We start from the raw sequence: 10642 nt of genomic DNA on the forward strand, positions 1-10642 counted from the left end.
TTGCCAAGGATGCGGGGGTGGGAGAGGAGGGAGGCACAGATGGAGCGCAGGGCATTTTTAGGTCAGTGAAACGGTTCTGTAATGGTGGACATATACCTGACATTATGTATTTGTCAAAACCCATAGAATATACAGCACAAAGAGTGAACCATAACGTAAACTATGAACTTTAGTTAATAATAATGTATCAATATTGGTTCATCAATTGTAGCAAATACACCACACCAATGCAAGATGTTAGTAATAGGGAAAACCAGGAACTGGGGAGGGAAGGGGGGCAAATGGGAATCTGCATTTTCTTTTTTTTTTAACTATTTTTTTAAAAAGATTCTATTTATTTATGTATTTGTCAGAGAGAGAGAGCACAAGCAGGGGGAGCGGCAGGCAGAGGGAGAAGCAGGGTCCCCACTGAGCAAGGAGCCTGATGCGGGACTTGTTCCCAGTACCCTGGGATCATGACCTGAACTGAAGGCAGACGCCTAACCAACTGAGCCACCCAGGCATCCCTCTTTTTTTTTTTTTTTTTTAAGATTTTACTTATTTGAGAGAAAACGAGTGAGAGCATGAGCCAGGGGAGGGGCAGAAGGAGAGGGAGAAGCAGACTCTCCGCTGAGCAGGGAGGCCAATGCAGGGTTTGATCCCAGGAACCTGGGATCATGACTGAAGGCAGATGTTTAACCGACTGAGCCACCCAGGTGCCCCAGGAACTCTCTGCATTTTCTATTCAATTTTTCTATAAACCTAAAAATGCTCTAAGAAATAAAGTCTGTTAATTAAAAAAAAAATCCAACCATCGATGTTGGCAAAGCCAGGAGGCAGGCACAAACGGGCATTGCAGACAGTGCTAGAGACTGCTCCAGGCTTTCCAGAGGACAAACCATCAATTCTTAACCCCACCGGGGAAGGCTCAGGATCTGAGATCTAAGAATCTCATTTTCATAATTCATTCCACAAAAAGAATGCACAGAAAATATAGCTACTTGCACAGGGTGCTTGTTTAAGCCTTTGGGACAAGAACCATGAAGCCCATCTGGATGAATGGAGGAAAGTGAACAAACAAACACTAAGTGAAACAAGACATAAGGTTGAACTTACAGACACCTTAACTCCAAGTGAGGTGAGAACAAAAGAGGCCAAAAAGAGATGAGCAGGTGCGCTAAAAGGAAGAGGTGGAACCTTCAAAAAAGATAAAGTCACTGAGATGAAAAGAAACCAGCTGAGAGGTACTTCTCTAGTGGACACCAAACGCATTTGCTTGGTTACCATCTCCTCCTTCTTGGGGTCTCCCTTTATTCCCCCACAGCCCTCCCATCACTAGCTGCACCTCGTCCCTGCCAAGTCCTGCAGGAAAAGACATCTATTTCTCCTTTAATTCATGCTAGTCTAAAGACTGAGGTAGGGAACTTCTTCCTCTAGGATTTTCCTTTCTTCTAACCACGAGAGGTCTGGCGGCTATCTTTTTACATGTGGTATTCCTCATACTGGGCTGTGTTGGGCTTTGTATGTCTTGAGGAATAGAGTGTCAAGGTGGGGTCCCATTATTCAGTATGCTATGTTGATCTGTAGGTGATCTGTATATATTTTTTAAAGATTTTATTTATTTATTTGACAGAAAGCAAGAGAGCACAAGCAGGTGGAGCAGCAGAGGGAGAGGGAGAGGGAGAAGCAGGCTCCCCACTGAGCAGGGAGCCCGATGGAGGGCTCGATCCCAGGACCCTGGGATCATGACCTGAGCCGAAGGCAGACGCTTAACCGACTAAGCCACCCAGGGGCCCTGGTGATTTGTTTATTTTTAACTCAGACCAATGTCTATGAGGCTGTGGGGGAAACACGCAGAGTCTTCCATTGCTGGGGGAGTACACATCGGTACGAGCTCTATGTAGGGCAATTTGGCAGTACTGATCAAAAGTACAAATGTACCTACCTGCTGACCCAGCAATTTCAGGTCTAGTCTGCAGGAAGACATACACATGTGGAAAATGGCACGGGTCTAAGGTTAGTCATGGCACCCCTGTACGTAGTAATAGCAAAAACATTAAAAGCAGCATAAGTGTCTATCAATATGGAACTTCTATACGATGCAGACATAGGTAAATGAGGAAGGTCCTCCCATATTGACATGCAAAGATCTCCAAAACACATTAAACAAAAAAATGGGAAGGTATAAAACAGTGCTTTCTGTACGCCGCCACTGGAATACAAAAATTTGTGGCAAGACGGTCGAGAAATGACTAACTAGGGTTGGCTACAGAAGGGTAACTGAGTGACTGGGGAATAGCAGTGCAAGGTTGACTTTTCACTGAACTTAGGGCTCGTGAATGTCTTATCTATGTTAAAGAAACAAATACAAATACATGAATGAAAGAAGAAAGTCTGAAAGCATGCCTTGCACTCCTTTTGTTGGCTACAAGAATATCTGATTCTCCATTCAGGAGGCATGGCTAGTTCAGTGCTGACAGCATAGATTTGAGGTTATAGGTTTGTAGCAAAACCACATCTGAAAACTTAGCTTCACAATTCATGGATCATATGGTAAGGTGATCAAGCTGAGCATGAGGCAACAGCGAATCTACCAGGACCTGGGACCATGCTGGCTCTAGCACATGTGGACCTGGCCTGCTCACAAGCTGGCGGGGGGGGGGGGGGAGTCCGGCTGAGTGGTGGCTGAGCAGGGGCTGCCTTTGTCCCTCCCTGCTTCTGTGGCCTCAGGCAGGACGTCCTAGGTTGAGAGGATGATATTCTCAGAACTCTGATCTTAGGGACACCCTCCACATCTAAGCCTTAGGTTGGTTCTACAATCTCACAGAGCCCCCATTTCCTTGGTTCTTATCTAACTGCGTGCGTGTCATGCTTTATCAGCTATCCCACGGCAGCGGGGACTTCCAATAAATGCAGTGAGAAACAGTACCAAGCTAGCAAGTTGTATCTGGGCTTCTCAGAGATGAACCATTTACTGAGGGCAAGCTCAGGGTGAACATTAACCCAGAGGCACCAGAAGAAGTGCTCTGATTTCTGGCTGGTGACAGTCTAATGTGCTGTGAGGCTTTGAACATCACATCCAACAGCCCAGATCTTTTTGATTCTGGGCTCTAAGTGAGGAGCCTAAATAGGCCCTGCGCTTCTTACCAGCAAAACAGAGACAACTGCATAGGATCCCTGAGACACTCACGTCGACACCCATTTCTCTACCTTGACTGAGAGCGCTGCCAAGGCAAGAGGCATCTGAGGTTTTGTCCGTAGCTTAAGGCCACTGGTTAAAGACAAAGGCTTTAGCTGAACTTGGATTATAGCTCAGTGGTTTTATTTCACTCACCAGGACAAAATTTAATTTTCATTCCATTAAATGAAAGATGATGATTACATATCCACTCTAAACAAATTTTGTGGGTGACCTGTCAATGAAGATGGGCTGTATCCTATACTCTTGTTTAGCTGGTCAGAGACTCTCCTTACAATATAAACACTGAGATCTAAATGACACAAGGATAAACATGGCACAGCGACTGTGCTTCCAGATGCAGTGAGGGGATTACTCTGCCACAGTATGTGTCCTCCTTAAATCGGACTCTTATGGGGGGAAAACAACACACTCCTACTTGCTTATAACTTACGTTGCTTGAGAGCATGTGTTTTGGTGTAATCAGCATCTAACAAAGAATGTGTCTCCAGATACTAAATGAATAATACCATTAGATCACACAGCTAACCGAGCTCTTTAGCTCAAATCTGAATCCGAAATCAGCTCCACTTACTGTGAATGAGCTCTAATGGAAACTCCTGAGGCCAGATTTGAAACCATCTACTACAGAACTAGGAGCTCCTGAAGAGAAGATCCTAGCAGAGGAATAAATCTTGAAAGAATGAAGGAGGAAAGAAACTGAGTCCCACCACCCCAGCTCTTCCCCAGCCCCACCATGTTTCCTCGCTTGGGATATCATCTTGCCTCATCTCTGACATCCACGTTCACTTTTCTCCCAGACCCAGGTCAAGCACAGGCTTTCCCTGGCTAATGTCACACCAGACCACCAGACTCTGGCCTGTTTCCTCTGTACTTAGCAGCGAAGCTGCACCAGGGAGCTAGTCTGTAGTGTTCCACGAGGGCACGGATGCATCTTCTGTGTCCAGCACTCACTGGGTGTTACTTTAGCGAAGGAAGGAATCTTACACTGCTACCTGGTGTAGGGCTCAGCAGTTTTCAAAATGCTCTCAGATATACAGATACGTTATCTTGTTGACTCCGAGCACTAATTCATTGACTCTCACAATGGGTGTGGGCTGAGAAAAGGGTTCATTTCTAGTCTAATGCCGTCACTTCACAGATGGAAGATCTGGAGGCCAGAGCTGTGGGACGGAGTTCCAAAGGATCACGCAGCTAGCTGGTGGCAAGCCAGGCCTCACACCTGAACTGCCCGTATTCTTCCACTGTACTGCCCCGTCTCTTGCTCAGGAATAGTGTTCTTTCAGCTCTCAGGTGAGCAGAAATTTACACGTCTCATAGACTTGTCTATCTAGCTGCTTATGCAACATCTCCATGTCCCCAAACACCTGAAACTTGACACATTCGCAAGTGAACTCCTTATCCATCCCTTCTCGCACCCTGCCCCCTCCTCCAGGCCCCCCTCTTTCAGTAAATGGTAACTCCATCCTTCAGTTGCTCAGGCCAAAAATGAGGGAGCCATCCTCAACTTCTCTATTTCTTTCACATGTCATATCCAATCCATCAGCAGATCCTGCTGGCACCTCTTTCAAAATATAACCAGAATCCAACCACTTCTCACTCTTCCACTGCTTTACTTTGGGTCCAAGCCATCAGCTTCCCTTGCCTGGGTTCTTACAGTAGCCTCCTAACCGGCTTCCCTCCTTCCACTCTTGCTTGCCTTCTTGTTATTCTCACCAAAGCAGCCAGAATGATCCTGAATGTCAGATCATGTCACTTATCTGTTTAGAACCCTCCAATGGCTCCTCTCTCATGCTGCACAATAAAATCCTGACATGACCTGCCACCAACCCACTCCCACCCCCACATCTCCTGCTCTGTTTTCCCTCTCTTACTCTACTGCAGCCAGACTGGCTGGCGTCTTTGTGTTCCTCGAATATAGAATATACGAGGCATACTCCTGCTCTGGAGCCTTGGCACTTGCTGTTCCCTCTGACTGGAATATATTTCCCCCAGATATACTCTTGACTCACTGCTTAACTTCTTACAGGTTTTTGCTCAAATGTTACCTTTTCAATGAGAACTTCCTTAACCACCGTATTTAAAATTTAACACCCTGACTTCTGGTTCTTTCTCCCTTCTCTGCTCAATTTTCTTTTTTCTTTTAAAGAATTTTTATTTATTTGAGAGAGAGAATGAGAGAGAGAGAGAGCATGAGAGGGGGGAGGGTCAGAGGGAGAAGCAGACTTCCTGCCGAGCAGGGAGCCCAATGCAGGATTTGATCCTGGGATTCCAGGATCATGACCTGAGCCGAAGGCAGTCACTTAACCAACTGAGCCACCCAGGCGTCCTCTGCTCAATTTTCTCAACATTCATTTTACTTGTTTGTTTATTGTATGTCTCACCCCCACGGTGAGCTCCTTAAGTCCCAGAACTTTGTCTTATTCACTGCTCTATCTCCAGGTACTAGAAAAGTACCTGGTCTCTAGCAGAAAGTCAGCAAACATTTGTGAAATGAATGAATGAGGGAATGAATGAACACCCATATCTTTAAGATCTCCCAGTAATCTGAAGGCCTTAGGCCGAAAGGAGACGACCCTAGTGAGACCTAGCTCTGGTCTCTCCTTCACCTCCCACCCTCCATACTGCTTCACCTTCTCAGGTTCAGGGCAATAGGTACTTGCTGCCAGCATGTTACAATTTCTGGGCCACTGGTACAAAATTCTGCTGGGTGCTAATTTTTGTATTTAGTATCCTGCTATCTCACAAACAGAAGAGGTCAGGGATAGGTTAAACTAAATATACTGCTTAACCTAGATAATAGTACTGACTCAGTAACATTTGTGTTGAGGTGTTTTCCAAGGAACATTGCTAAGTTTGCACTTGTTCATCTACCTTTTTTTTTTAACTTCCATTATGGATTTCAAACATATGCAAAACTAGAAATAGTGTTAACGCGTCCTATGAACCTATTACCCAACTTCAACATTTTGCCAATTTGATTTCTCCTATCCCCTGGTGGTCTTTGCAACCCCCAGTAAATATTTCATCTGGCTGTTTTCTTGAGAACTGGTCTGTCTATAACAGACCCTGGCCTTGTTACCATTGTGTTCTAGCAACTAGGGCAACCAATCCATCTAGTCTTACCAGATATATGGTAAAAATGAGCACTCATGCCCATTCCCCCAGCCGACTAATGAGTGAAAAAGGAAGTGTCTAAATTCCAGACTGTTTAAATCAAGGGACTTGCCCATTACTCGTCTGCAGGGATTTGGGGATGTGGGGGTTGTTGTGGCTACAAAAAGAACACAGACACAAGCTGTTTTTACTTGTTTGTACCTGATGCAGAATTTCTGAGTGAGTTCATTCAATTCAGTCAGTATTTACGGACTACCTCAGAATATAAGGGACCAGATTAAGATGATAGAAGATAAAGAAAACTCTGTTCTCAAGATCACTGTGGGGTTGGGGAGTGGTGAGAAGTACACAAATAACTAAGATCCATGGCAGAATATGCTCTGTGCCCTAAGAAAGGTTAAGCAAGCATAAGGCAAAAGCTTCTTTCAAAAATCAATTTGTAGGGGCGCCTGGGTGGCTCAGTCGTTAAGCGTCTGCCTTTGGCTCAGGTCATGATCCCAGGGTCCTGGGATCGAGCGCCGCATCGGGCTCCCTGCTCGGCGGGAAGCCTGCTTCTCCCTCTCCCACTCCCCCTGCTTGTGTTCCCTCTCTCGCTGTCTCTCTGTCAAATAAATAAATAAAATCTTAAAAAAAAAAAAATCAATTTGTACACCCCAGGGCTTACCCCTTCCTTAACTCTAGGTCTGCCCTCTGGTATTATTTATTGCTATACAGCCAATAAGAACATTATAGGAGACCTGGGAATTTGGTGACCCACAGAGTAAACTTTGGGATGTGGATCTTTAATGTCACATTTTGCTATTCACCATCCAGTGTTGCGGTGGGAGAGAACTGGAAAGTCCTCCCAGAGCTTGGAAAACAATGGGGCTAATTCAATGCCAGCAGAAGCTAACACCCAAAGCATTCTACCCTGAGGGCATATACAACAAGCAGCTTCAGCTACAGGGGAGGATCGAAGAGGATCATGGGAGTGTGTCAAGAAGACGAGGCTACATCAATTCAGAAAGATTTCCAAGATCTCCTTGCTACCTAAAGGAGAGTGATCTTGGTGATCTATGATCAGAAGTTCCTAGAAAAGAGTGTAGTTCTTTGGACAAACCAAAGAGGGCAGTGAGGTTTGGCCAGACAGTGTATGTATGAAGGTAGGAGAGCTGAGAGTGGCAGGGCCATTCACAGGGCCCTGGAGTTAGATGCACAGAAGAGTGGAAAAAAGGAGAGAGTTGGGATGAGAGGGACATTTGCATCATAATCTATGTTACCAAAATTGGTGAGGTGAGGATGGCTGGGAGAAAAATAAGAGGAAGGACAGGAAAAGGCACTGTGAGAAGGGGCAAGGGATGCAGGGAGAGGAAAAAGGGGGAAGACAATTCCGGTTTGAAAAGGAGCTCACTGATGACAAGGAGGATGCCACGGGATCCGGGAATATGGGAGGCAGGATCTTTTAGGAATCTGTGAAGAACGTGAAGAGGAGGGATCTTAGAATGGGAGGGTATACGGGTTCATGTTGGGATGGAAGGGGCTCATTTCACTGAAGCTGGGGGAAGGAAGTCACTAGATAAAGAGCTAATTAGATGAAGGCTCTGGGTAACAGGACTTGGCTGAGGATGGTAGAAGGGAGGCAGCTAGAACACTGAGAAGAGACTGAAAATAGGAAATCATACGAGGAAAGACTACTGGGCCAGAGGGTTTTAGAGTGTCTGAACTCCTGGCATGGAAGGGACTTAGCAGGATAAGTGGGTTTGGGGTAAAGTGCCTGTGAGGTGGCAGCCCCTTTAGGGTGAGTGACATCATGGAGTGAGGGCTGTGAGAGGATGTGTGGACAGAAGATGGAGAGAGGTATTAAGGTGCAGGGGTCTCAGGGCACGTGGGGTGGAAAGTCATGAACAATGGGTTAAGGAAGTCACTAAGCCATGGGGCAAAGAGTAACAGAAACCTTGGGGGTCATGGTATGAATTAATGTTGGGCTTAGGAATCATTTGAAAGTAAGGAACAAGGGGCTCAGGGTGACCTGGAAAACTGCAGGTTTGGGAGTGAGAGGTAGTGGAGCAAGTGGGTTTTGAAGACTGTGGACTCAAATACTCACTCTGCTACTTATCTGCTTCAGGTTCTTTATTTATTTGAAACCAAACCAAACCAATAGAAATGGGAAATGGTGGTGGATATAGTAATAATCACCTCTTGGGGTTGTCGAAAGGTAAATTTAATCTATACACATAAAGCATGGCACACAGTAGGTGCTCAGCCAATCATAATTAAAGAGGGATGAGATAAAGAATCAGAGAAGGAGGAGGCCACAGCAGAGATAAGAGGATGGGGATTCCAAGAGCTCAGGGGTAGAAAAGCAATGTAACGCATGGACCCTGTCTTGTCTGTTGAATCCCTAGCACCCAGGACAGAGTAAGACCCATAGGAGCTTCAGTTTGTATTTAAGGGTTCCCATGGGCCAGGCATGGTGCCGAGTGCTTTGTATGCACCATCTCAGGCAAGATTATTACCCTACTTTAGCAGAGGTGGAGGCTGAGGGTTCAGACAGGCTAAATGGTATGAAGAGCCAGAATCAGAACAGAACCGAGGTCTCTTATCACATCAATGCCCCTAGCTGAAGAGCTCTGCTATCCTGCTTTGCCAACATGTTAACTGATGGGGCCTGGTCAAGGGAAATGGGTATGGAATATTAAGAGTGTAGGGGGTCATGGGAGTGAGGGAATAAAGTTCATGAAGCAAGTGGACCCTGAGGTGAGTTTACTAGAGTACACTTCTAGCGAGGGTACAAAAATGATTGCAAACAAATATCATCTTGACTGAGAACTGCAGAATTTCACAGCTGGAAGGAAACTCTCAGATCACTTAATCCAGCCTTATCACAATACAGATGACAAGCTGAGGCCCAGTGAGGAAGGGACCTGTCCCAGGTTTCCAAAGCACAACGGTGGCAGAGCTGGGACTTGAGTCTGGGATCACACACTCAGTCCAGAATTCTTTGATGCCTCCAACTACTACTACTTCATATTCATCTCTACATCTTCCTGGGCACCAGCATGGTGCTAGGGCACGTCTAAGTCATGTGCTGATTGACACTGAGGGGCTGAGGGTGCAGAGAGGGATGTCGGTGGGGGTGACTTTAGGATGAAGGGGGGAGCATGGAATGAGGATCATGAGGTTACAGGGCAAAGAAGGGATTAATAGATATTGGGGGTTATGTAGATGACTGGGTGGGAAACTATTGGAGTAGGGCTTAAGAGTTACCAGGAAAGGTTTGAGGGGAGTCACCAAGTTTGTGGGCGAACACAGGATAGAACCGTGGGAGTTACCGGACCAATGGGGTCATTGAGAAGGTTGGGGGGTCACCTAGGAGGGGTGTGGGGGTCTCGGGTCTTGAAGTCACTAGATTAGAACTGAGGGAGTCACTGGGTTGGTGGGTCCCTGGGCAGAGCTGGGGAAATTCCTGGGTTGGCAGACTCAATGAATAAGAATTGAGGATTACCTGGCAAGATTTTAGGGTCAGTGGGTGGGGTGTAGGGTCACAGAGGTGGAGGCGGGCGTGGGGTTTGGGAGCCGGGGTGGGGTTTATAAGTCATGGGGGAGGAGTCGCAGGGCGGAAAGAAGGGGCAGGGATGGGGGCCGGGGCCCCGGGTGGGGGAGGGGTCAGGTCGCCGTCTAGCCGCCCGGACGCTGGGCTAGGGCCGGAGGAGGGTGGGCACGCCGGGCTCGGGACCTTCCCGGGGCCCTGCGCCCGCCCGGCCTCCCACCTGGGCACGGTGGACCCACTCTTCCCGCAGCCACCAACCTGACAGCCCCCGAGGGCGACTCCGCCGACAGACCGCCATGCACCGGGCCCCGCCACCAGCGCCGGCCCCGCAACCCGCCTGCGCCATAGCCCGCCCGCCCGCGCGCTGCTTGCCTCGCGCGATATCCAGGTTCCAGGGCTGCCGCACTTTCCTCTCCTCGCAGCGCGCCTCTACCGGGCCCCGGAACCCGTATAGAAAATACAGGGCACGCTCCACCCCGCACCCCCAGTCGCCGCGGCAGCCGTCCTACTTATCCAGGTTCCCGGGCCCCTGGAGCCCAGGCGGCCGGGCTCTGAACCGTGCCCCTCCGAGCCCCGCCCCGTCCCCCGGCCGGGTGACGCACGGCCCGCGAGGCCGAGCGCCCGGGGAGGGCGTGATGACGTCACGACGCCCCGGTCAGGGCTTGGGCGCGGCTGGCGAGCCGGGTCGTCGCTATAGCAATGGGGAGCCGCCACCTGTATCCTCTGAGGGATTCCGTCCACCTGAGGCCTGAGGCGGCAGCGGGGAGGAGCCCGAGGCCCCGAGGGCTCCACCCTGTCTCGTCGGCTGCCTGCGGGCG

At 48.3% G+C, this 10642-nt stretch overlaps 1 protein-coding gene across 2 annotated transcripts in view; it reads right to left on the reverse strand.

Annotated features, from left to right (window-relative positions):
- The window catches only part of ZNF76 (zinc finger protein 76), a 34193-nt gene extending 24025 nt beyond the window's left edge, over positions 1–10168 (reverse strand). For both annotated transcript variants that reach the window (XM_021684597.1, XM_021684596.1), the window contains exon 1: positions 10083–10168. The gene's annotated coding sequence lies outside the window, so the exon portion shown is untranslated. The remainder of the gene's footprint in view (positions 1–10082) is intronic.
- Positions 10169–10642: the final 474 nt, after the last annotated feature.

This window comes from Neomonachus schauinslandi, chromosome 8, assembly GCF_002201575.2.
Source record: "Neomonachus schauinslandi chromosome 8, ASM220157v2, whole genome shotgun sequence".
Taxonomy (NCBI): Eukaryota; Metazoa; Chordata; class Mammalia; order Carnivora; family Phocidae; genus Neomonachus; species Neomonachus schauinslandi.